This window comes from Silurus meridionalis, chromosome 22 (genome assembly GCF_014805685.1).
Source record: "Silurus meridionalis isolate SWU-2019-XX chromosome 22, ASM1480568v1, whole genome shotgun sequence".
Classification (NCBI taxonomy): domain Eukaryota; kingdom Metazoa; phylum Chordata; class Actinopteri; order Siluriformes; family Siluridae; genus Silurus; species Silurus meridionalis.
In genome coordinates this window covers 3,572,466-3,597,720 of record NC_060905.1, presented here as the reverse complement: position 1 = coordinate 3,597,720, position 25,255 = coordinate 3,572,466, and the positions used below count along the sequence as shown (strand labels likewise).

Genomic DNA, 25,255 nt, shown 5'->3' with positions numbered 1-25,255 from the left:
TCTTAGGGTTGCTTGTTTTATCCACACTTTCCTCTCAAGCTCTAATAAAAAGATATAACTGTAAAAAAATGCATTCCTGCATAGGGAGGTTGTGTAACCTGAAGTGACTACAGTAGGTGGGTTATTTTTGGAGCTTCTCGAGTCGCCCTGCATGTCAGAATGAGTCAAATCGCTTCTGTCACTTCCCTGACTAAGCCCAGTTTTCCATCCTAACACAACTCTTCATTGCTTATTTATGCACAGAGCTAGCTGGTTTGAAGCACTCCTCCTACTCCTCCTACTCCTCTGTACGCTTTTCTTCCAGGTTCTGAGGTCTCCAAATGTTCAGATTGTTTTACCCCCTTTAAGTTTAATGATCACAGTCGTACATTTCCTGCAGTAAACAACATGGGCTTTATATAAACACTCTTATAAACAACCACAACTCATCCCAGTTTCCAACAATTATGTAATATCAGTTTCATAACATGACCGAGTCTCAATCGGATCAAGGGTTCGAGAAAAAAACTAATCGTCTCGGTAAACCACCAAACCATCAGACTACAGAATAAAAGTATTGGGACACCTGACTCTTCCAACCACATGTGGTTGGACCTCTTTGGATGCTGAAGCAACTAGAGACCAAAACCTGTTACAGCATGTGCCCAAAACCAGCTCCATGAAGATCTGCTTTACATGTGTTGGAGTGAAAGATCTCCTGCAATAGAGCTCCAACACTATGAAATATTTTCTTCATTATTTTGAGATGAGTTTTTCATGATGGCTGTACCCCAGGCCTCCTCACCTCATCTACATCAGTACCTGACTTTACTAATACCCTTATGGCTGAATCTCCACAAAATCTTCCCAGTAGAGTGGAGCTTATTATAACAGCAAATGGTGTCTAAATATAGAATTAGATGTTAGATGCGGATTAGCTGTTTGCAGGTTTTCCGATCAGTAACCAAGAACCTTAAACATTGAGTGGCTCATTTTAATATCATAAGTGATGTGCAATTGAGACCGGACCCAAGTGAGCAGTCATACTAGAATTTCAGTGATTCACAATGATTTCAAATTCATCCACTTTCGAGAGCGTTTCCGAAAAGCTTTATTTTCCTCGCTTGAAAATGCCGTCTCAGTGTGGACAGAGAAAAAAATATGCACTTTCAAATATGCTTATTAGTGTGAATATCACACTGGCTTGGTGATCCAATCAGTGTTAAACTAAAGACAGGAACCCCCATAAGCGATCAGTGCTGAGAGATCTGTCCATACTTCAACATTTTTTGAACATTAAAGCTTGAAGTGCTGCTGTAGACATTAAACACATTTCTTACGGATTTCCAGAAAAGCTGAAAATCCGTTCAGTTATTTGCACAGGATCAGTCCAGTGGACCGGCATTACAGGAGCACTAAAGCATTAAGGTTTTTTGCTCGAGGACCCTACAGAGTGGGACACCGTTAGGAAAGTTAACACTGTCTGTTCGGATCGATAGCGTAGCAGCGTTTCCTTTGAGCCACCTCCATCACCAGCGCTTAGTGCATAAGCTCAGAATGTGAAATCGATGCGAGCACCTGGAAGTGATGCAAATCCACACCACATCCACACCAGTGCAAGGTCACATGACATCTGTCAGGGCTATGCCTTTTATTAAGCGCACTTCATTTATATAACAATCACAACTGTAATGCTGCAGTCCAGAGGATTTTCTATATCCAAACATTTCCCTCGAATTTGTTCATGAAAATGACATTGATCATGTTTTATTGTTTTTTGTAAAATATCTTGTATAATATCTACACTGTTTAGATCTCAAGTTTTGACTTCATTAGTATTTTTTGGGGAGATTTTCCACGTTTTCCCACTCGGTACAAGCGAGAGGTCACGTTCACAGGCTTAATGGAAAAGTTGGAGTGCATTAACTTGTCACCGACAGGCTTTGATGTCAAATGTCAAAATATTTCCTGTAAGCAAATATTGCGAGCCTAATGGGTTCATCCGAAATCAGAACGATCGCTTTATTTCTTCATTTGTCGCACAGCTTTGTGCGACTGACAGCTACAATATGGTGCATCAGTGTCATGAGTCAGGAGGATGAAGGGGACATAGAGGATGTAGAACAATCCAGATTTTCAGGCAAAGGCACAGACAGTGTGTATCATGGGCGAAAAACCACCTCCTTGCAAAGACGTGCTTAAAAGTGTAGGTTATAAAATACATTTTCTGTGTATAAAATATACATAGAAATTGGCAGGCAGCATTTGTGTTAGAGATCAGGTGAGGTAATATCTGGACTGATGGTTCCTGGATCGGGAATGTGACAGTGGCCATGTCCACATTAATACATGAATTAATACTGTTGGATCAGAAAAAAATTCCGATCCAACAGACGAGCTCCTGTAGCTCAAATTGCTGAAGAAGTTCTTGCCGTTGATGCTCGGGGGTCGGGACTGTTTCAGCAGCAAAAAGGGGGACCAACACATTATTAGGCAGGTGTTATGCCTGTGTATTGGGTTCCCTGGTGGTCTAATGGTTAGGATGCGGCGCTCTCACCGCCGCGGCCCGGGTTCAAGCCCTGGTCAGGGAACCGACCCCAGCCATTATGGTTGCACAAGCCAGTGCACTCTTAGTGTAGGTCCCAAGCCAGGAAAAATGGGGAGGGTTGCGTTAGAAAGGGCATCCAGCGTAAAACATGTGCTAAATTGAACAAGCGGATCTCGAATATATATATATATATATATATATATATATATATATATATATATATAACCTCCACTCTTCTTTATTGTGTGGAGATTTGTGTGAGATTCATTCAGCCACAAAAGTGTTAGTAAAGTCAGGTACTGATGTAGGTGAGGTGAGGAGGTCTGGAGGGGAATAGGGTTGAGGTGAGATCTCTATAGCAGGAGATCTTCCACTCCAACCCAAGTGTATCTTCATGGATTTTGTTTTGTGCACAGAGGCATTGTCATGTTGTCACATAGTTCAAGTGAAGGGAAAGGACCACATATTTAATTCAGGTCTCTCAGTACTTGTCCATATATTGTTTGCATGTGACAAAGAATCTTTTACCCAGAATGGACGTTTTAGATCGAATGTACGGATATACCTAGGGCATTTTAACAATCACCGTTGCAAATACATGACTGGAAATCACACAGTGACTGATAAACGCATGCGTTCGCATTGACTCCATCTTCTATTTTACACTTTCAGTGCATATTCACAAGGAACAGGCCAAATAGTGTTGTAAAAGAATTATAATAAATCCTCTGTCAATCCTGATAATGAAACAGCTTACAATTTTTATCAAGTTTGCAAAAAATTTTACACACACACACACACACACACACACACACACACACACACACACACTCTCTCTCTAAATATTTAGTATTGTCTGTATTGAGACTTTCTGTACTCTAAATTTATAAGCAGTGAGTCTGCTTATCAGAGCCAGTTATAGTAAATAGAACACTTTCATTGTTCGTCATTTGCCACATCAGCGAAATTCTTACAATCGTCCATAAGTCCTTGCTGCATTTAGTGTCAAAATGTATCAGACACTTTAACAATAGCCAAAGTCTGGTTTGTGAGGCGTCAGCAGCTTTTTCTAGTCCTCTTGTTTTTTTCCGTCTGCATGTTTACCAGAACAATACTATGGATTTGTCAGTCATGATCATGTCGTGTGTCTGACCTTCGCTCTGGATTATAAGCATGTCAGCAGAGATGTGATCATTGTAGAGATGTGCAGAATACAAAGAGTACAAAAACCCACTGCAGTTTCAAATACGTCTGGCTGATATGATGATGCAAAATCGATACTGAAATACATGATGTATAGACTAAAGTTTGGAGGCCTGGGGTGCAGTCAGCGAGAAAAAATGAATCCCAAAGGTTTCAATATTATGAGTCTTATAAGGAAATGCATTATAATTTTTTTCCCTTCTTGTTTTCTCATAAAAAAAACATAAGAAAAGGTTGTTTCCTCGTGACCATTATTGAATTTTTACATGTTCTAGAGGCAGCATCAAGGATGATCGCATTCGCTTTTACTTTGATCAGGGACTAATTCAGACGCTAATGTGGACTCGATGTAGACACCAAAAATATATACACGAGATCTCGCGATACAATTATGTCATGAGAAAGCGGGTTTTCACGTTGCGAGAAAATGAGAGAAAGAAATATTATAATGCATTGCCTCTTATAATAGGGTTGAGGTTCAGAGCTCTAATTCAGGAGATCTTCCACTCCAACCCATGTAAAGTGTATCTTCATTGAGCTGATTTGTGCATTGTCATGCTGGAATCATGCTGGAGTTCAAGTGAAGAGAAAATTTGCCAATACAACTTTATGTTAGGAGTCTGGGGAGGAATCACATATGGCTGAAAAAGTCAGGTGTCCCAATTTTGTCGTATAGTATATATTGAACAGTATTTGCGATCTGGAGTAAAATGGTGATACTGGTGATACTGATAGAAAAGATCAAAAATGTTATCATTTTGCATTAATGTTTCCATCAGTAAATAAGGTTATAAATGTTCAGGCTGGTGTGGCATTTTTATGGACTTAAAATCAAAATTGTATATATTTTTTTCTTTATTATTTTTCTAACCAAACAGTTTAGATCCCATATTTCACACTAATTTAATACTTGCCCTTCGGTCACTTGAAATAACATATCGATCACTTAAAATTACAATTTATTGTATTTCTTAAAATGTTTAAGCATAGAATACACTTTTTCGATCAAATCTATTAAATATAAACCTAATACATTTTAATGCTAATTTAATACTTGCCCTTTGGAATGAACTTTCGAAATGCAAATATGTTTTTTTTATTTATCAATTTTTGAACATACATTTAACACACGAATGCAGTGGACACGGAATAGACAATAAAAATCTGTTATTTGTTTTTGAAGGCAATGGAAAGCATTGTTGTGCTGTTTGAAGTGTTCCAAACTCTTTATGTGTTTAAAAAAAAGAAAAAATGAGATCCCCCCTACACACACACACACACACACACACATTAGGCCAAATCAGTGCTTTCCCTGTGTTCTGCCAGCACGCTGGTTTGAACTGGAGCACTCGGAGGCCATTTGTGCGTGTGCCAGAATGAAGTGGTGTTTGTTGGGTGTTAAGTGGTCCTCTACAGCAGTCTCTCGACGAGGAAACCTGAAAGCCCAGATCACAGGCACGGCACTCGGAGTGCGCTTTCATTCCTGCTGTAACAGCTGCTTTACTCACAAAAGCTCCGGAGGCGGAAGCAGAGTACATGCACAGCTACACGTCCCTGTGTGATTATACTGATGATATGTGTTTTTTAAATTATACATGTGAGCAATAACATTTCAATATCTTACAGCATCTGAAAATATCTGCTTAATGTCCATGTACACTATTTGGACAGAATTATTAGGACACCTGATTTTTCCAGCCATACAGTATGTAGTTCTTTCCCAAACACTACAAATTTGGAGGTGCACAATTGTTCTTTGGATGCAGTAGCAGTACATTTTCCTTCACTTAATCTAAGAGACCCAAACCTGTTCCAAACTGACAATGCTCTGTGCACAATGCCAGTTTCATGAAGATCTGATTTCCAAGGGTTGGAGTGAAAGATCTTTTGCTATGGAGCTTTAAAACCAATTGAACCCCTCCTCACCTCACCTCACCTCACCTACTTTAGATCCTGAGTTTACTAACATCCTTGTGTCTGAATGAATCTCACATAAAATCCAATGGAACATCTTCCCAGAAGAGTGGAGCTTGTTATAAGAACAAATGGGGACTAAATGTGGAATGGGATGTTCAAAAAGAAGCACATACCAATCTTATAGTCAGGTGTCCGCAAACTTTTGTCCTTATTGTAGATACCGTATAAGTGATAAATCAAGGTGGCTAGCGGATAGTGGTTAAAACATTGGACTTTGGATCTGAAGTTTGCGAGTTCAAATCCTACCAACACTAAGCTGCCCCTCCTGGGCCCCTGAGCAAGGCCCTTAAACCCATAGCTGCTTAGTTGTATTAATGAGACCAATGTAGATCACTTTGGATAAGGGCGTCTACCAAATGCCATAAATGTGAATCATAGTCTTATCATTTTATGACAAAATGAATCAAAAAACTAAAATTATTATTAAATTTTAATTAAATAAATAAAATTAATCCCTTAAATAAATTTGCCAAATATATAATATTTATATCATATATTATATGTTTTTTTTTTTTACTAAAATGAATAACTGCGCGTAACATAAAGAGGAGCGCGAGCTATTTAAAAAAAACCTTCGCTAAAATTCCACATAATACACCCCGACACCTCTTCTGTTATAACATCATGCTCCTGCAGCATGACTGAACCTGGGGTTTTGTTCCTGAATTTGCAGTGAATTACACAAAGGACGGCTGTTCCTAGACATTAAACGTGCCCAATTAGCTCTTTAGCCGCTGCTGTCAACAAAACACGAACGCTCATTTCACCAAATCGAGTTTCCATGAGTGCTCGGCTGCGCCGGTTTGCGTCATCACAACGAGCGAGCGCTGGATGTCAGGGCAACTTTGGCCCCGCAAGTCACATTGCTGTGTAAACAAACAGCGGGACGTAACCTTGTGTAGAACTTCATCTGCTGCCACTGCCTGAACCCTGAACCCTGAACTCTAAACTCCAAGAGATCAGAAAACATGCTGCGAGTGGGGAACGAAGGCGGGAAACAAAAAACAATCTTGACCAAATAGAAATGGAAATTTCTCCCTTCATTTGAGACCTAAACCTGTTCCAGTGTGGCAGTTCAGCTCCAAGATCTGCTTTACATGGGTTTGGGTGGAAGATCTCCTCCTGTAGAGATAATAAAACCTACTGAACACCTTTGGGATACATTTTGTTTATGCTGGCTGCACCCCAGACTTCCTCACCTCGTGTCACCTACATCGGTACCTGACTTTACAAACACACAGCCTCGTGGCTGAATGAATCTTACACAAAACTCCACAGAATCTGGAGAAACTTTTTCCCAGAAGAGTGGAGCTTATTATAGCAGCAGACGTGGAAAGAGTAATAAAATATTCTACTCAAGAATGCTTCATTGAAATTTTACTTAAGTACAAGTAGCATTGCCAGTCTAAAAATCTACTGAAGTAGAAGTAAAAAGTAGCTCATATAAAATGATCTGAGGAATTGAGGAATTCTAGTGTAGTTCAAAAAGGACACGGAAATATAAAAATATTATATATAATAGAAAGTGCAGCACCATCAAATGTGTGACTTGAGTCTAATGTAAGTTGTGTACTTTCGCAGCAAAATGTGTGTATTTGTATTTATAATCATCCGTAACGGATGATTACAAAATTCTAACTAAATATACTGTGGCGCCTCACCGCCGTGTCGGGCTGAACACAGAAACGGGAGAGTTAGGTCAGGGTTATAGTGTCTTCATTGGGGACCAGAAGTGAGGGTAAAAGGAATAGTGTTCTGGTGCCCGGGAAAGGAGGTGAGGAGTGGCTGGAGCGGGAGAAGGAGCGTTCTTGCCGCACTCCGATGCCTCAGGTCCCGACCGGCGGGCTGACTCTACCGACATCACCATCGGCTTGTAGGGGTCAGGGTCTTCCTGCCGCGTGTCCAATGAGTCATCCCTCACTCGGGAAGCATTGCATGGGTCCGGCGGTAGGAAGAGAGCCGCCATTAATTCAAGGTTCTCCAACTCACTGTCCTCCCGGCTGCCTTTTATAAGCCTCGCCGGGCTTGAAGACAGTGAGGAGCCGACACCCCAATTGAGCTCCAATCTGTCTGTCTTGTAAGGACACCACGCCTCCTTGTTTGCTGTGCTGAGCAGTGCCGTCCTCGGCGCCGTTCTTTCGCACCCTGCTGATGGTCGCAATACTTAAGTAAAAGTGAAATTACAGATTTTAAAAACTGCTTTAAAAAGTAGAAGCACTCAACAAAATAACTACTCAATTACAGTAACGGGAGTAAATGTAATTAGTCCATGTCCACCCTTTTATAGCAGCATAATGGGGACTCAGTTTAGAATGCGGACTCAATTTGGTAAAATCACGTAGTGTGGCTCGATGGCATAGCGAGACAAGAAGAAGAAAAAAACTTCACATCCACACTTGCAGCTTTTAAGTGCCGTTAAGGATCGCCGGCCATGTGGATTAAACAGTACCTCTGCGTTCATGGTCAGCTGAATGCCTTTTTTTTGCTCGGCGCGGTCACAGACCAAAACGTTTCTAAGAAAGACTCGGGTCCGTGCTTAGAGCTCTCCCCTCAGGCTGTGTACATTCTGATCCCTTCCTAAAAGCGAAGCATTATGAGCCTGTCGCAGTTGTGGTTTCGACCTTCTGAGATGTGCACTCGGGATTCTCCGAGGAGCTGTTAATGTCCTCTTTGTGTCACGCTTCGATAAATTGTGTATGTGTGTGTGCACAGGGGCTAATAAGACCATATGGGACATAGCCTCTGTTTTAGCTGCTTAATTACCCCAAGCTGCCCTTCCCCCTCCTTTCCCCTCCCTCCGACCTCAGCACAACCTTTCATCTTCGCTAACACACTCCTGCCTGTGGCTGGGAAATGCCGCCTCCGTGACACGATAACGGAGCGCCAGCAGAGGGGAAAAGGGGGAATGTGTTCTTGTTGTTTTTGAAATACAGTGGGCATGTGATTATAATCCTGCGCCATGACAGTGTAGATTGTGTGATAAATGTCAGTAACATTGTATTAAAAGTTCATTCATGTAATTCAGGGGAAATGATTGGATGCAGTTTTTGCTCTTCCTCATTGTCCTGTTCTCTGTTTGACAACGTGAGATAAAAAGGGATCTCAATCCGCTCCCTAGTTCAGGGGTCTTCAAACTTTTTCACCTAAACACCCCTTAGATGATAGAGACATGGGGCAGGGACCCCCTGATACAAAATGTGTCAAACGTATCCACTGATATTAATAGAAACCAATCATATTACGACAGTTATATTACATTAAAACAATTAGAACTATGTTGTGATTGTGATTCAGCATCGCGGACCCCCCCAGGTTGAGGACCCATGCAATAGTTCAACAGTCCGGACACTGATCAGAGATTCAACCATTTTAAATGGGGCATCACACACACACCTCTTCGACCAATCTCATGTTAATCATGAGTACCTATAGAGTAGTATTGCATACTTCATATCTCCAAAGAGTCTTTAGTTTGTTCAGAGTGAGCTTCTGGAGGTTTGCCACCAGGTTCAAAAGGGTTGGAGCTCTATAGCAGGAGATCTTCCACTCCAACCCATGTAAAGCAGATCTTCATGGAACTGGCTTTGTGCACAGGGGCGTCATCATTGTAGGGTCTACCGACATGGTTTTCTCTGGGCGATGCCGAATGTGTTATTAATGATCGCGGCAAGTATTAAAGCTGCTTGCTTAGGGCTTTTCGGGTTTTTCTGTTTGGATGCTAAATAGAGAGTACTGCCACCTCCTGGTAAAAGAGAGTTATGTTCTCTCATGCAAGCGTAGAACATACACGCGTGGTTTGGAGTGTCAGATGCGACTTCCTAATAATCTGCCTGATTGCAGCACAGTCGGCCGATTAATTAAAAAAATGCCAAATATTGTCTTGATCACTCGGTCGACCTCTGATTGGAACAGGTTTGAGTCTCCAAGTTCAAGTGAAAGGAAAAAAAATTCATGCATCGATAGACACCCTGTACAGTGCCTCCAGCTTTTCTGTGACAGTTTAGGGAAGAACCACATATGGCTGGAAAAGTCCCAATAGTGTCTTTAACATTTTATTCACGTGAAACGTGTGAATCACGTCAGGAATACCATTTTTATCTCTCAGGCAGTGAGTGCAGATGGAGGTGTTTTTCTGCTCTTTTGAACATCTAAAGCAGGAACTGTGAGCTCTCTGTAGCTTCAGAGAGAAGATGGGATCAGATCGGAGCAGCTGGGCGGAGACGTGAGACTACACAGTGTACATTACCCAGTGAGAACCCACTCGAGGTTTAGAACGTCTCCTGTGACATTGTGCATGTGTGAGATGGCTGTGCTGAGAAGCTCAAGCCAAGAATGAAGACTGGGGCCGTTTCCCTACAGTGCGATTTAACACGCTTGTTCCGTGGGTTGTTTTTTTTTTTTTTTAAGTCAGAGCTGTTCCTGACTTAAATAAACGGATTCAGAGATACCTCCTTCATCCGTCTCTTCACATCTCTCTCTCTCTCTTTCTCTCTCAATCTTTTTTTTCTCTCTCTGGCTAATTCATTTATAAAAACACAAATGTTATGATTGTATTCAGCAAAATCTAAAAGCGTCTGGAAAACAGGGAGAAGAACAAAAGAGTGCAGGAAATCTGTCTCTTTCTCTTTCATACACACTTCTGTTCTCTTTTTTCGCACCTCCCTGCTTCTCTCCATCCATTCTTTATACTTTCTTACTCTTTCCACTGGCCCTGTGTTTCTCATCTCTTTTCTTCTACCTTCCCTTCATCTATAGCTCCTCTTTCTCTCTCTCTCTCTCTCTCTCTCTCTCTCTCTCTCTCTCTCTCTCTGTCATTTCTCTCCCTTTTTCTCTCTCCTCTCTCTTTCTCTCTCTCCCTCCCCTCTCCCCTGTTCAATTTCTTATCCCATTCTTCTATCCGTTTCTTTGGCCATCACACAAATTTTCTACTTTTCCATCTGTACCTTCCTTCCATCTTCCTCTCCTCCTCTCTTTCCATTCTTTCTCACTTAATTATTATTTCTTATAACCTTCTTTTTTTTAGTTCTGTCCTTCTGTCGATTTTGTCCTATTCGGGTTCTCTGTACTTTCCTCATTTTCTCTTTCTTTATACCACTCCTTTTCTTCCTTTTCTACTTCCTTCCTTTCTGCCTCTCTCACGTTCTCTTTTCTATACTTTTAACTGTTTTACTCTGTTTTTCCTTTTGTTTTTCTGTGTTTCTTTCTTTCTTTCTTTCTTTCTTTCTTTCTTTCTTTCTTTCTTTCTTTCTTTCTTTCTTTCTTTCTTTCTTTCTTTCTCCATCATCCTATTCCCATATTTAATGTCCTCTTTCTTCTCCTGGTCTGTACCTTCCTTTAATCTTCCTTCTCCTCTTTCTCTTTCTCTCTCTCTCTCTCTCTCTCTCTCTCTCTCTCTCTCTCTCTCTCTCTCTCTCTCTCTCTCTCTCTTTCTCTCTCTCTCTCTCTCTTTCTGCGCATGCGTGGGGGAAGGTTGAGCATAGCGTGTAGAGTGCGAGAGCGGTTGGCCAATATTTTTTTTCCTTTAAACATCTAGGAACAATCTAGTGTGTGTGTGGTGTGTGTGTGTTTGTGTTTGTGTACTAGCGTGCCTGTGCGTGCATGCAAGCGTGTGTGTGGGTGAGTGTGAGTGAGTGTTCAGCATGGCGTCTCCGAACGCAAGGCTTGTTGTTAATAATGAGTGTATACTGGTGTCTCCCCTCAGTTCTCCCGCAAAAAAGGTATTGCTGTCAAATGTTCCTCCTTTTATTAGTGATAAGGCGATTCTGAAAGAGCTGTCTAGGTACGGACAAACCGTCTCCCCAACGAAGAAAATCCCCCTCGGCTATAAGTCCCCAGTAGTTAAGAACTTGGTGTCTTTTAGGAGGGTGTTTTTTATGGTTTTGAAAAAAGGTGTTGTGGAATTAGACGTGGTCTTTAAGTTAAGGACTGTTTGACTACAACATCTTTGTTTCTACCGATTCAGAAATAAAATGTTTTAAATGTGGTCAGTTAGGGCATCTTGTGCACGCCTGTCCCGAAAGACAGAGTGACCCCGGTGTTTCCAAGCGACCAGGGCAGGAAGCAGCTGAACCTGCTGGAGTCATTCCCCCTGCGGCTTCAGCTCGGCCTGCCAGGGAGTTTGAGCCCCAAGCTCAGCCTGCAGCCCAGAGCTCCACTAGTGACAGACCCACCACACAGAAGCCCAGGTTTGGCCAAACCGGACCGGGAGAAGCCTTGCTCGGCCGAAAGAGACCGGGAGAAGCCTTGCTCGGCCGAACCGGCGCAGGAGAAGCATTGCTCGACCAAACCGGACCGGGAGAAGCCTTGCTCGGTTGAACCGGACCGGGAGAAGCCTTGTTCGGCCGAACCAGACTGGGAGAAGCCTTGCTCGGCCTAACGAGACCGGGAGAAGTCTTGCTCAGACGAACCGGAGCGGGAGAAGCCTTGCTCGGCCAAACCGGAGCGGGAGAAGCCTTGCTTGGTTGAACTGGAGCGGGAGAAGCCTTGCTTGGTTGAACCGGAGCGGGAGAGGCCCTGCTTGGCCGAACTAGACCCAGGTAAATCGTGTGCACTTGGAAAAGTCACAGTGGATTCTGAAACAGTGCTGGAGCTGCCTGCTTCCTTCTTTTTTTTTTACCCACTCTATCACTCTCTGCTTCTTTTCCCAACTTCATTCTGTTTTTCTCTCTCTCCCTCTCTGGATTCGTAAAACTTTCTCACTGTGTCCCTTCCTTTTTCCTGCCTCTGTCTATCTCTTCATATTTCTCTCTACCTCTCATGTCTAAATTGTCCTCTTCCCCTCTCACTTTTTTCTCACTCATTCCTCGTGTCTCATCGCTTTCCATTTCCTTCACATCTGTTTTTCATGGTTTGATCATCCTTTACTTTTCCTCTCTACATCTTTTTTTGTCTTCCCCCCATGTCCCTGTCTCTCAGGCCGTGAGGCAACGCTCATGTGTGTGTCCCTGCGTAATAAAACAAACGGCTCGTGAGCTATTAAGCTCAATGTTCCTGTGGCTCACGCATGAATGCTCTGCTTTGGATCAGGGTGCTGCAAGCTGCTCTGGCGGCTCGTCCTCCGCTTCTCCAACTGCAAGATCAAGGTCGAAGGCATGGCCTCGGTGTTGCATGTGGTGTGTGTGTTGTGTCAGGCTAGAAGCATACGATAAACATGCCACAGCTGTAAAGGTCTGTTTATGAAGCGACTCGATTAGTCTTGGGCTGCTGTAAACACACAAAGTGACCCTGGTTGGTTGAAGCCTGGTTTCAGGAAACTGAAGAACAAAAAGAACAATTTTGATTGGTCACAAGGGGGTGGTTAATTTCCTTTATCCAATGCTAGCATAACTACTGTTAGCATTGGCCTGCTGTTATAATTTCTATCAGTATCCTTTAAGGAGATCTTTTGTCGAACATTAATGAACACGGGAGAAGAAGGTTGATGAGGGAGTGACCGTTTTGCTTTGGAGTGGAAGATCTCCTGCTATAGCGCTCCAACCCTAGTGAACACCTTTTGAGTGAATATGGAATCATTCCTCCCAGGCCTCCTCACCTCGCCTTCCTCAGTACCTGACTTTCCCAACATCTTTGTGGCTAAATGAGCACCAATCTCTAAAAGGTCTTTTGAAACACCTTCCCAGAATAGTGGAGTTTATTATTTATTATTCATCATTAATAGCAAATGGGGATTAAATAAGGAATGGAATATTCAAAATGCACATAGCAATCTTACGTTCATGTGTCCACGATCTTTTGTTTATATACCGTAATTTCCGGACTATAAAGCGCACCCATATATAAACTGAATTTTACAAATATTTTTTTTTAACATAAATAAGCTGCACCTGCCTATAAGCCGCAGGTGTCTACACTCATGTACTTTACACAGGCTTTAATGAAAGACACGTTACACACGGTGTAACGGGTGAAATATGTTGCGCTTCCTTTAGGAGCATAGCGGTATTTTGGGAATAGCCTGGCACAGCATTTTTCCGCTATTACTCCATGTGTTCAAGATGAGGATTATGTCCTTATTATTTTCTGATGTTCATTTCTAAGTTTCTTTGACTAACCCGTAACGCTGTTGCCAAGAAAAATAAAAAAGCACGAGTTTTGGAAACCTGTCTGTGCTTATATGATTTCTGTTGCAAGTGGAGTTAGCGAGCTCTCCCTTCACCCAGACTCAACGCGTTACAGCGGCTTATATCTAAACAGTAGCCTACCAAGAAAGTCATTGTTCACTGTCTTCCTCCTTCCTTTTACAACTATTTCTCTCGGGAGTTTATCTTTTGGCATCGTCATACGTTTAAAAATCACCTGATGGAAGTTTTTCTCCCGATGCCGTGCAGCTCAGAACACAGGTGAGGTGCGTTTTTTCGTTTCCGTTCGGAAATTTCATTGGTCTAATGTTATGGGGCTCAGTTTTTTTCTTGAAGTTTGTGAAACCGGGAAAACCCCAGGAAAAATTCATAAATTAGCCGCTTCGTTGTTTAAGCCGCGGGGTTCAAAACGTGGGAAAAGAGTAGCGGCTTATAGTCCGAAAAATACGGTGTATATATGTAATAACTTGTTTCACAGACAGTCCATGAGAGTAAATGTAACAATAAATGGATCAAATTTGGTCATTGGAAAAGTTCATGATTTTGAAGTGTTTTATTGTATTGTTTATTATACTGGATTTATTTGCTAAATCTGATCAGTGTGCAGCACTTTTTATCAGTTTTCAGTTACATTTGATGAACAATATATGGAAACTTGTTATATTGTTGGAATTATGGCAAAAAAAAAAAAAGCATAACATGCAACAAAATAACTCTCTTGAGGACTTTTTTCTGTGGTGGAAAACCTACTGACTATTATTATATCACTGGAGATTACAGAAGCCTTATTAAATAAACGCAATCCCTGTACGTAATCTCACCACAGCACCAATTTGTGTTAATGAGAACACGTTGCTAATGTTATGTACATCCGCCATACACGTTCCTGCGATTCAGCTGTTACTATAGAAACTATAAGCTCCAAATTCATATAAAACATGGGTTTGCCTTCTATTAATAATACTGTATTAGATTGAAGGAGTAGAAGTAGCTCAGTGGTTCGGATGTTGGACTTCTGATAAGAAGGTTGCGAGTTAAAATCCCACCACCGTTAATCCTGCCACTGCTGGGCCCTTGAGAAAGGCCCTTAACCCTCAACTAATAATTGTAAGTCGCTTTGAAAAATATGTACTGTATAAGAAAAAAAAACGCATTTTATTTTTGCTTTTTGTTTTAAGCAACGAAAACGTAGCTTTTTTTTGAACGCTTTCCAAAGTGGGTAGATATAAAAACAGTTTTCACGTCGCGGTGTGGACTGTGAAAAAAGAGGCTTCCGAAAACGATGCCGCATTTTTAGTCATTGCCACGACGTTTCAAAGAGCCAGAATGTAAACGTCTTACATTTTGTTCATGCGCAGTACAGCGTCATGAGCGTTTTTAGACCTTTCAGTGTGTATGAGCAACTTTTGGGTTTTTCAAATTTTAGTGTAGTCATTGTGAATCAGCATCTTCTGACCAATCAGAATAGAGAATTCAACAACACCACTGGTGCAGTTTATTAGTACTAATACTCTTTTGTATATAGTGTCCTGGCTGATTTGCATTAGAGGACTGTTATGGCACACGGGGACGGCGTATGTAAATTCTCAACCCTCAGATTCTCCAGATCTGGTGATATTGTAAAAGCAGATAAATAAATAACCGCAGCTCGTTTTCACGCTCTCAAGTTTATCATGATATGTTGACCAGTCTAGCTAGTGTAGGTTAAAAATAGTCTTTCAGTGTTGTGTAGGATTATATAAGCTGTAACTCTTCTAGTGTCCTTGCTGTAAATCCTAAACACAAGCCTAAAAGACGTATCAGAAGCACACTATCAATAAAAAATATTTACGTTTTTTAGCAACTGTCTGAGGTAACTCTAGTCTTGTATTGATTTCCTCGTCAGACCATCTTGTTTATCAACATAATGTCCCGTTTTGTTTTGGGACAAGTGAAGCCCCTGCTTTTTTTCTTAATCCGATTGATAAAAAAATGCTGCTCGTTTGTATACGAGCTGCCTCCATTACATGACCTGATATCTAAAATTATCTCAGCTAATGGGACGAGAGATGTCTGTTTTTTGTACGTTCTTCACATCTCACTTTGCTTCCCTGTGTCTTATAAAGTGATTTTTTTTGTTCGATTCAGAGTTCGTTGCTGTTGTAGTTGATTTGTTTTGGCCTTTCGTACTTTCCTGCTGTGTAGGGTTCTAGGTACGCGAATAAGAACTGGGACAGTGGGCCCCAGCCGAGGGCTTCCCAGCAGCAGGTGCTGGTTTGATTTACTTCACGTTTCTTGTGTGCTGTAGAGTAAGGGATTACTGTGACATTTGCTTTCACACACACACACACTCAGTGTGATGTCTTACTTGCAAATTCAGACCACTACATGAGCCTTTTCCACCAGGACTACTACTTCTTCTGTTCTTCCAAATGTAATCTAGTTTTTTGTCTCGGACTGATGAGGCGATGCAATCGTCAATCACCTCAGGAACTTCTTGTTCCGTGTAATTCGGTAACTTTGTGGTCCCTGATTTGGTGACTTTTTGTTCGGGTCGCAAACATGATGTGCATCCATCAAAAGCTTTATTCAGAAAAGAGAAGGTCTCAGTTCACGAAGTGCTATTCGCCCGCATACTAGTGATGAGAAGAGTCGAGAGGTAAACTAATCAGGTCTGTTTCCTGTGAATGACCTACAGAAAATTTGCGATGCTTTGCTCATGCACGTCCAGGAAATAATGAACGAATCAGTCATTCTTCTTTTTGAGGAAAGCTGGAGATCGTGAGTTAAGGTTTGGCGCAAAAAAACAAAAACATGGAAGAAGTCATGAAGCTCTCAGATGCACAGTTGGCTGGCTAATAAATATATCATTCAGCTGCATATCTTATCTATCCCTCAAGTAGCCCTAAGAATAAAGATCTATCATTCATGTGTTCAGAGTTAAAAATCTAATCTATACCTGAAGTTCCCTGAAGGTTGCAAATCTGATCAGTCATGTATCACAAAGTGAAAGTCTGGTCTACCTAAAATGTACCCTGAGATTAAGGATCTGACCTAGCCTTCAAAGCTGATGTGGTCCACAAGTGTCTTGAGGTTAGGTATCTGATTTAGCCTTTAGCTGTGCTGATCTGGGGTTCAAAGTTATATTCAAACTGACTATAAACCTATGTTTTTTGGCACTTGTTAATACTGACACTCCTATCCAACTGTCTGAAAATGAATAGAATTTATCTAAGAAAGCCGTTTTGCACCTTTCAGGGCATTTTATGAACGTATGCTTTCTCTTTGCCTTAAAAGCGAAGCCTTTACAGAAACATGTCGAGAAGTACAAGTCCTCCAGCGTTGCCTCGAGTCATTTTGTAATTAACGTGTCCTCGAGCTGCTTTCCAGCACATTCCAAAGCTGATTTAAACGATCGGCTGCTTCACGAGCAGCCTTGTTGATGGAAGCCCATTTACACTGTTGACTTGCTGACCTTCATTAAAAAACCCAATAACATACGCTGAGCCGTGATGTATTCCTCTGTATTCCTCGTGCCGCCTGGGGTTTGCAAAATCCGCTCATGCGGTGCAATGGGCGTCTCCAGGCTTTGGCATGCCTGAGCCATGTAATACAGTATAATTACGTTCATTGAATTCATCAATCGATAATAATTATAACGTGTCACGTGTGTGTGTGTGTGTGTTAATACCCTGAGGGCTTGATTAAAAGCCACCACTATCAAATGCACTCTGGTAAAGTTCCTGTGAACACATTTGTTGGGCGTCTCTGAAAGGTAAACATTTGTTATTTTGCTTCATATGATGCACTAAAATTCGGGGCTAAATCATATCTGGGCTATCAGGCATCCTGAGGTTACATGTCTGATCTATATCCTTAGAATATCCTGAGTTTGAAGATCTGATCTAGTCTTTAAGTACACTGGGGTTAAAATCCTGATGTGGTTCTTCTAAGGTTGAAGATCCCCACACATGCAGCACAAGCCTGGAGATCTGCTCTAGCCCTCAGTTGTTCTGAGGTTGAGGATCTGATTTTTCTAAGGTTAAAGATCCTACCTTGCCCTGATGAACCACAAGCCTGGAGATCTTCTCTAGCCCTTAGTTGTTCTGAGGTAGAGGATCTGCTTTATCGCTCATGTACCAGTTTTGTCTACACCAAATATACCCTGAGACTGAAGATCTGATCTAGTCCTGAAAGTGCCCCGAGAGTGAAAACCTGATGTAGTTTGCAGATTTTATGGGCAAAAATTTTATCCAAAAACCTCAGTTTGCTGGTTACATAATGAATTTGGATGCGTTCTATCGCTGGCTACGTAGTATATAAGGTTTTTTTGTTGTTGTTGAATTTACCATTGTGTAGTATGAAATAAACAAAACACTCAGACTAGCAATCGCAAAAGGAGGCTAAGACTTTAAATCAGCCTGCACCCTAAATTCACGTGTTAACGGTGACTGTCACGTCATACAATATGGTGTTACATGAGAGACCGCTGATCAGCACACACTGCACCCTGCACATCAGTAAATCCCAGAGGTGACAGCAGGTGCGTTTTCAATCACTTCTTCGGAGAGGAGCTGCCTCACGTGCACCAACCTGTACTTACTGTTAATGCGCGCCGGCTCTCGACACGTCATGAACAGCTGTCGCGTACTCGGTGTCTGTCTCTGATTAGAAACGGAGAGTTCTCTCAGTTTCTCCGGTTCTCAGGTCTCGTCTCTTTCGCCTTTCACTTTTCATTAGCAGACTTTGTTGTTACGCATGAATAACCAGGCAGTGTCCTGTCTCGAAAGATAAGGTACCTTCTGCCTCCAAGGAAACAGGATGAGGAATTCAGAGAACTAAAGAAAGATGTGCTTAATAAAAACAAAACAAAACAAAACAAAACGGAAAAAACATTACTGTCCCGGAGGCAGCGTATGTGTATTTGCCTATTGGAGGTTTTATAAAATAGAGGAGAAAACCAGCTAAGTTGCCTGCTACCCATCATGCATCATGTTGGCCTCTGTTTATCCTCTTACATTCAAAAAGAAAAAGAAAAACCTCTATAATCTGGGTACATACTGTACAATTAATGCTTTATGTAATGTAAAAGAAGGCGGAGCTAAGCCACTTTGGTCCTAATTCCGGGTGCACACTGTGCGATTTTTAATAGTCATTTGCGATTTTTGCTTGTCAGAGTGTACAAACATGATTGCCGTGTGACACTGTAGGATGTCAGTCGTCAAAATGTCAGACTGTACAACAGTCAAAAAACAGATGCATGCAAGAAAAAAATCTCGTCCAAAGTAGCTAGCAGAAAACAGCGTAATAGCATAAATGAACGTCGCATTAATAATGTTGTTAATCATATGCTCTAATTATAAATACATCATACAAACACTACTTTTCTCTCCATAACTCCCTCCATAATTAAGTTTCTCTTCTTGCTGTACTGATTCATTTCCACATTTTCCCTGAATTGGTTTGAAGTTAGCGCGCTAATCGCCTCATCAGGATCGGCGCTCCTGTTGATTCTCGGTTTGACGGTTGTCGCAGGAGGAGTCACACTGCGGGAAAGAGTCTGAAACTTGGCAGGATTTAATCGGAGGAAAGAGAATACTAGCGATGTGCGTTAATCGGATGTCGGTAAACAAACCAGTGATCAAAGACTACAGATTTTAGCCTTGGATTCTATGAATCTTTTAGGATCGATATCATGAATTAAATCCGACCATTAAGAATGAAATGTAAGATATATGTCACAACATTAAAAACACACAAATACGTTGTTAGCAACCGGCCTTACCCGAGCCCTAAGTCTATTTTTTTCAAGCTAGGTATTACTAACCTTGCACTTCCACATAGCTGAAAAATAAATCCCTTTCATGTCTGTGGTACGATCCAAGAGAGATTCTCTCCAATAACAGAAGGCTGATTGGCTGTTGCATGTTGGTCTCGTTTGTAGTCGTAATACAGCAAATTATATTTGGACTTGTGAAAGTGAAAACTACAACACCACGGAAACTAACAAACAAAAACATTCTAAAGGGCAGTGGGATCATTTCTGTGAGCATTAGAGGCAGCGTTGCAGGGACATTGGAAAATTAAGACCTGTTTAAAGTTCATTTTATTTTATTTTTAAATGTCAGACATTTTAAGACGCTGCAGAAACACTGTGCACAGTGTGTGCACCTGGCTTTATAAGGAAACGGCTACATTTATAGCAAATAAAAAAACCTCAAACTAAGATCCAAGTGACACCTGTATCATGGATATATTACAAAACGGAGTTTTCTTGAGGTTTTTCGGCACTTCAACGATTTTATCGATGCTACAAAAATGCTCAGTCTCTCTCATTTGAGTGTTATGATGAAACGATGAACCGCTGTAATCACCGTCACCTCTGGGCACAAAGCGGCTGCCTTATTTTCAGTTCCCAGGGCTGAAACAGGAGGAGAGCCACTCGAACGTAATGATGTGGTGCGGTGGAGCAAAGACAGCAGGCCTGTCCTCTCAGCTGCAAATCACAACACATCAAAGACATGTGGACAGAGAGTGAGAGAGAGAGAGAGAGAGAGAGAGAGAGAGAGAGAGATTTATAAAGCAGTAGTTTTGGAAACCCTGCATAGATTTCTTTCCATACTGTCATTAGCCACCTTTGTTCTTAACACTTTATCACTGATTATTATTGCTTTTTAACGACCAATCACTGATCACTGTAGTTTACAACAACCAATAAATTATCACTATTGTTTATAATCACCAATCACAGATCACTATTGCTAATTGCTTATAATGACCAATCACTGATCATTATTGCTTACAACAACCAATCACTGATCACTATTGTTTATAACGACCAACCACTATTGCTTATAAAGACCAATCACAGATCACTATTTCTTAATGCGACCAATCACTGATCAATATTGCTTACAACAACCAATCACTGATCACTATTGTTTATAACAACCCATCACTGATCAATATTTTTTATAACGACCAATTGCTGATCACTGTAGTTTATAACGACCAACCACTATTGCTTATAAAGACCAGTCACTGATCAATATTGCTTACAACAACCAACCACTAGTCACTATTGTTTATAACAACCAATCACTGATCACTGTCGTTTATAACAACCAATAAATGATCACTATTGTTTATAATCACCAATCACAAATCACTATTTCTTAAAAACGACCAATCACTGATCAATATTGCTTACAACAACCAATCACTAGTCACTATTGTTTATAACAACCAATCGCTGATCACTGTCGTTTATAACAACCAATAAATGATCACTATTGTTTATAATCACCAATCACAAATCACTATTCCTTAAAAACGACCAATCACTGATCAAAATTGCTTACAACAACCAATCACTGGTCACTATCGTTTATAACAACCAATCACTCAACACTATTGCTTACAACAAACAGTCACTGATCACTATTGCTTATAATGACTAATCGATGATCACTATTGTTTTGTCTCACATGATTGTTTGCTCCTTGTTTTAAAATAATTTCTTGATCATATTTTCTCTAATACAGTAACTGCGAGTTTTCCCACACATAACTGTTTCCTTGGTCTATTCTCCAACTCTTCAGTACCTCTGCTTCATTTTTGCTGAAGTTCTGTATCGAAATGATTGAATTTTGTGTACATTCCTAAGAATTAACAATCAATGTTTTAAAAATGAGCTTTTGAAACAAATGGACTCCTGAGAATTTTCTTTCCTGAGAAAAGCTAGTAACGGGAAATTCACGGATGTACACAAAGATCACTTTATAATGATTCTAAGTACTCATCAGCTCTTAGTAGCTTATCAGCGTTAAACTGAACAATGTTTTCAGGTTTATTAGCAAAGCTTAAACATGTCAAGAAACAGTTTTGATGCTGAAATGGTGAAAAATCTCTCAACTTTTCAAGGTATTGAAACAAAACTCCATATTCTCCAGATCTTCACATGCAAATGATCATCAACATTCAATAAACATCCAACCTTTGTGATTTCTTTTGTAGTAAACTTAAAAAAAGAAAGAAATACTATATAAATAAAAACATTATGTGGACACCAGACTATGAGATGTCCTTTATAAACATCCCATTCAACATTAATCTCAATTTGCTGTTATAATAACCTCCACCCTTCTGGGAAGATGTTCCAGGTATTGGTGTAGGTGAGGTGAGGGGTCAATTGTTCTACAGTTCATTCCAATGAGTTGAGATCAAAGCTTTATAGCAGGCCTTCTACTTTAAACCAAGTACAGGGTATAGAAGCGTTGTCATGCTGGAACAGTTTTGAGTTTCCTAGTTCAAATGTATATATATATATAAAACGCATACATTAGCTACTTTCCCCCTGAAAAAAGCTTGGCAAAACGATATGACTTTTGACAGCCTCTACAGGAGCACTAACTTTCGAGCACCTGGATATTGAGCGAGGCCGCTCCGCACGATGAGAATAAACAGCCGTGGTTTGCTTTGCACTTGGCTCGGAGGTTTTGCAGGTGATATTTATTCATGCTTAGACAATACGTTCCCCTCTCAGTCCCTGTCGCTCTGCAGCTCGTTGCTTGCTCACTGTCACATAAACACACTGGCTCATGTAATTAATCCACGCTAGGCCCGTTGTTCATAATTTACCTTTAAGAAGAGCGAGGATTTAATGAGGTTAATGGAAAGACCAACACGAATGTTGATAAACGAATACGGACTGAGTAAACTCCAGACGCTTTTTTCTTCTTTTTTTTTAAGTGCATGGAGTTCCTTTAATATGCACTAAACCTTAAAGAAAAAAAAAAACAGCAAGAGAATATTGATTGTTTGTGTGCTAGTTTAACTAGGTTTAAAACATGCTAACAGTGTTAAGAGTGTGGGGAGAACTTTAATGAGAAAGATTTGGTCCCTGGAATCCCTGGAGGCTTCGCGTCTTGTGTAAGAGTGAGACATTATAGCAGTGGGACGAACCCTGGACTAGCACGCTCACATGCTAACATGGTTACAGGCTAGAAAACAACTCTAGAGCTTGACAGGATTTTAGAGATAATAACCAGCTTCCAATATATAATTTATAGACAAAAGTATTGGGACACCTGCTTAATGTGTCCTGCTACTGTATTTGTTTTGGTTCTTCCCCAAAACTGCTAGCAAACAGTTGGAGCCACACAATTGTACAGGACATCTCTGGATTTGTTGGTATGAAATTTCCCTTTCAATTGATCAAGTAGACCCTAAACCTGTTCCAGCATGACAAAGCCCCTGTGCACAAAGCCAGCTCCATGAAGATATGCTTTACATGGTTTGGAATGGAAGATCTCCTGCTTGAGATGCTCTGATCCTCAGCCCTATCGAACACTTTTGAGTTGATTAATTGATGAGTTGACCTCATCTACTTAGGAGCTCCTGGTTCCACAACTTCAATTGACTGTAAAAGACTGTAGAAATGACATTTCTGTACATTACTCATTACGTATTACTCATCACACACTCCCGTGCTCTTGGTTTTTCTCCCCTCTGAGGTTTTTTATTGTTTTAATGATTTATAATCACACTCTTGATATCAGCCAAATGAGGATGGGTTCCTCTATTAAGTCTGGTTCCTTTCAAGGTTTCTTCCTCATACCATCTAAGGGAGTTTTTCTTTACCTTAGTCACTCCAGGTTTAATGAGGAATAAATACACATAATTCTCTTTTATATAAATAATTTTTTGCTGTTGTTGTTTTTTACTAATAACATTCTGCAAAGCTGCTTTGAGACAATGTCCAAAGTGAAAAGTGCTATAGAAATAAACTTGAACCTCCTGACTTTGCTGAAGCTCTTGTGGCTAAATGAATTTCAAACAAATTTCATCATTGCTGCACTTTTTTACACTTAACACCCTTGTAGCTAAACTAGCACAACAATCCAGAAAAATCTAGTGGAACATCTTTCCAGAAGAGTGGAGAATATCAACAATAATAACTGCAAATGGGACTAAATGTAAATCAGATGTTAAAAAAACACATGATTTTATGCTTGGGTGTCCACAAACTTTAGTCCACACACATTTTTATATATAATATATACATACATACAGTAATCCCCTGCTTTACCGCGGTTTAAAAACAGGTAGTTGTAATGGTTAACCTTTACTTAAGTTCATGTCAGAGCCCAAACTTCTTTACTTTAACTTGAGTGAAAAAGTGCAGTCAGAACTTCAACTTTACCCAGAGTCTTTTAAAACATGAGTATCTGACCTTCTACTTCTACTTTCCCCTAATTCAAATAAAATTCAAAAGGGAAAATCTCATGCTAGCGCATCTCATCTCCTATACAATTGTGTGGTAGATTGGCAAAGACCCAAACACATCTGGGCAGGTGAAGAGTCCCAATTCGTTTTTCCGTATAGTGCAAGTGTAGCTTTGTAGGACTTGCGTATTGATTTGCAATGAGTGGTGCTTACAGCTATGACAGCATTCAGTCGAGCTGTTATAATGGATTCTGTCATGATGTCTCTTTACATCAAACGTAAACCAGGTTGCCGGCGTGACCTTATTATCCTGAGAGTACATTTATTTCCGTCCAGGATGTCAGCTTACCTTACTGAGATCGTTACTGTTGAAACAAACCAGTTGCGTCATTCGTCCGCATATACCTTGCCTGTTACATTTCCACCGTAATGTTTCTGCAAGTCTTCACAGTCTCTATATATGCTAATGAAGGTAAACACTGGCTCTCCGGTCAAACTCTTCACTTTCTTTTTAACAACACAGACTTTTTTTTAACGTAGGAAAATGATAAGCCGGGCATTCTGAGTTCTTCAATCAGTCCTGGGTGTTCAGTCATCCATTTTGTCTTTGTCGATCAGCCGAGTGGAAAAATATGAAAGCTTGTTTATAAACAAGTTCATTTAACAAGCCAAGAAAATTTCTTTAAACACTTGGGTAATTATGCGGAAACAAAAAGGGTCTGCCCTTGAACGTCAGCTCTTCTACTCTGGAATTCAGCTCGACTTAATGATCCAGCCATGTGTCTAAAAAAAATTTTAAAAACACACTGAGAACTAAAATTCTGTGGCATGAAATGACCCCAAATAGCTGCCAGGTGTAGTTGCAGCCAAATGCAAAAATTTCATACCATTCCGACCCTAATTTTCTCGCTGAGACAATCGTGTTCATTCTGTCTCAACATGCTGAGGTACAAAAGCTCCAGTAAAAAGGTTTTTAGAAAGATAACTACATGGTTATGGCACTTTTTCAGGACATTTTTTTTTTCACTTTAGATTGATTGATACACACTCAGATCTCGAGGGAACCCTTGAGGGAGATCACTTGTTGTTACACAGCGGTCATAAAGTAATCGTGTCAGACTTTCTGTCTGTTAGACTTTTATCTACTTATCCAGTTATTTACAACATGTCATTTACAACATTTATAACATGATGCTGGGAAAGCCCTTTCAAAGAGGCCATTGGTTATGTACAGTGGTGGATGAAGTACCATGTAGGTAAAGAA

General features: G+C 40.6%; 1 protein-coding gene across 4 annotated transcripts in view; it reads left to right on the top strand.

Moving 5' to 3' along the window:
* Positions 1–25,255, top strand: part of gcgra (glucagon receptor a) — a 75,282-nt gene that overhangs the window by 15,725 nt on the left and 34,302 nt on the right. The window contains exon 1 of one of the 4 annotated variants that reach the window (XM_046835485.1): positions 12,224–12,243. The exons of 2 other annotated variants lie outside the window; for them this stretch is intronic. The gene's annotated coding sequence lies outside the window, so the exon portion shown is untranslated. Of the gene's footprint in view, positions 1–12,223; positions 12,244–25,255 lie in introns of those variants that run through there. One more of the 4 variants, XM_046835487.1, reaches the window with a different exon arrangement.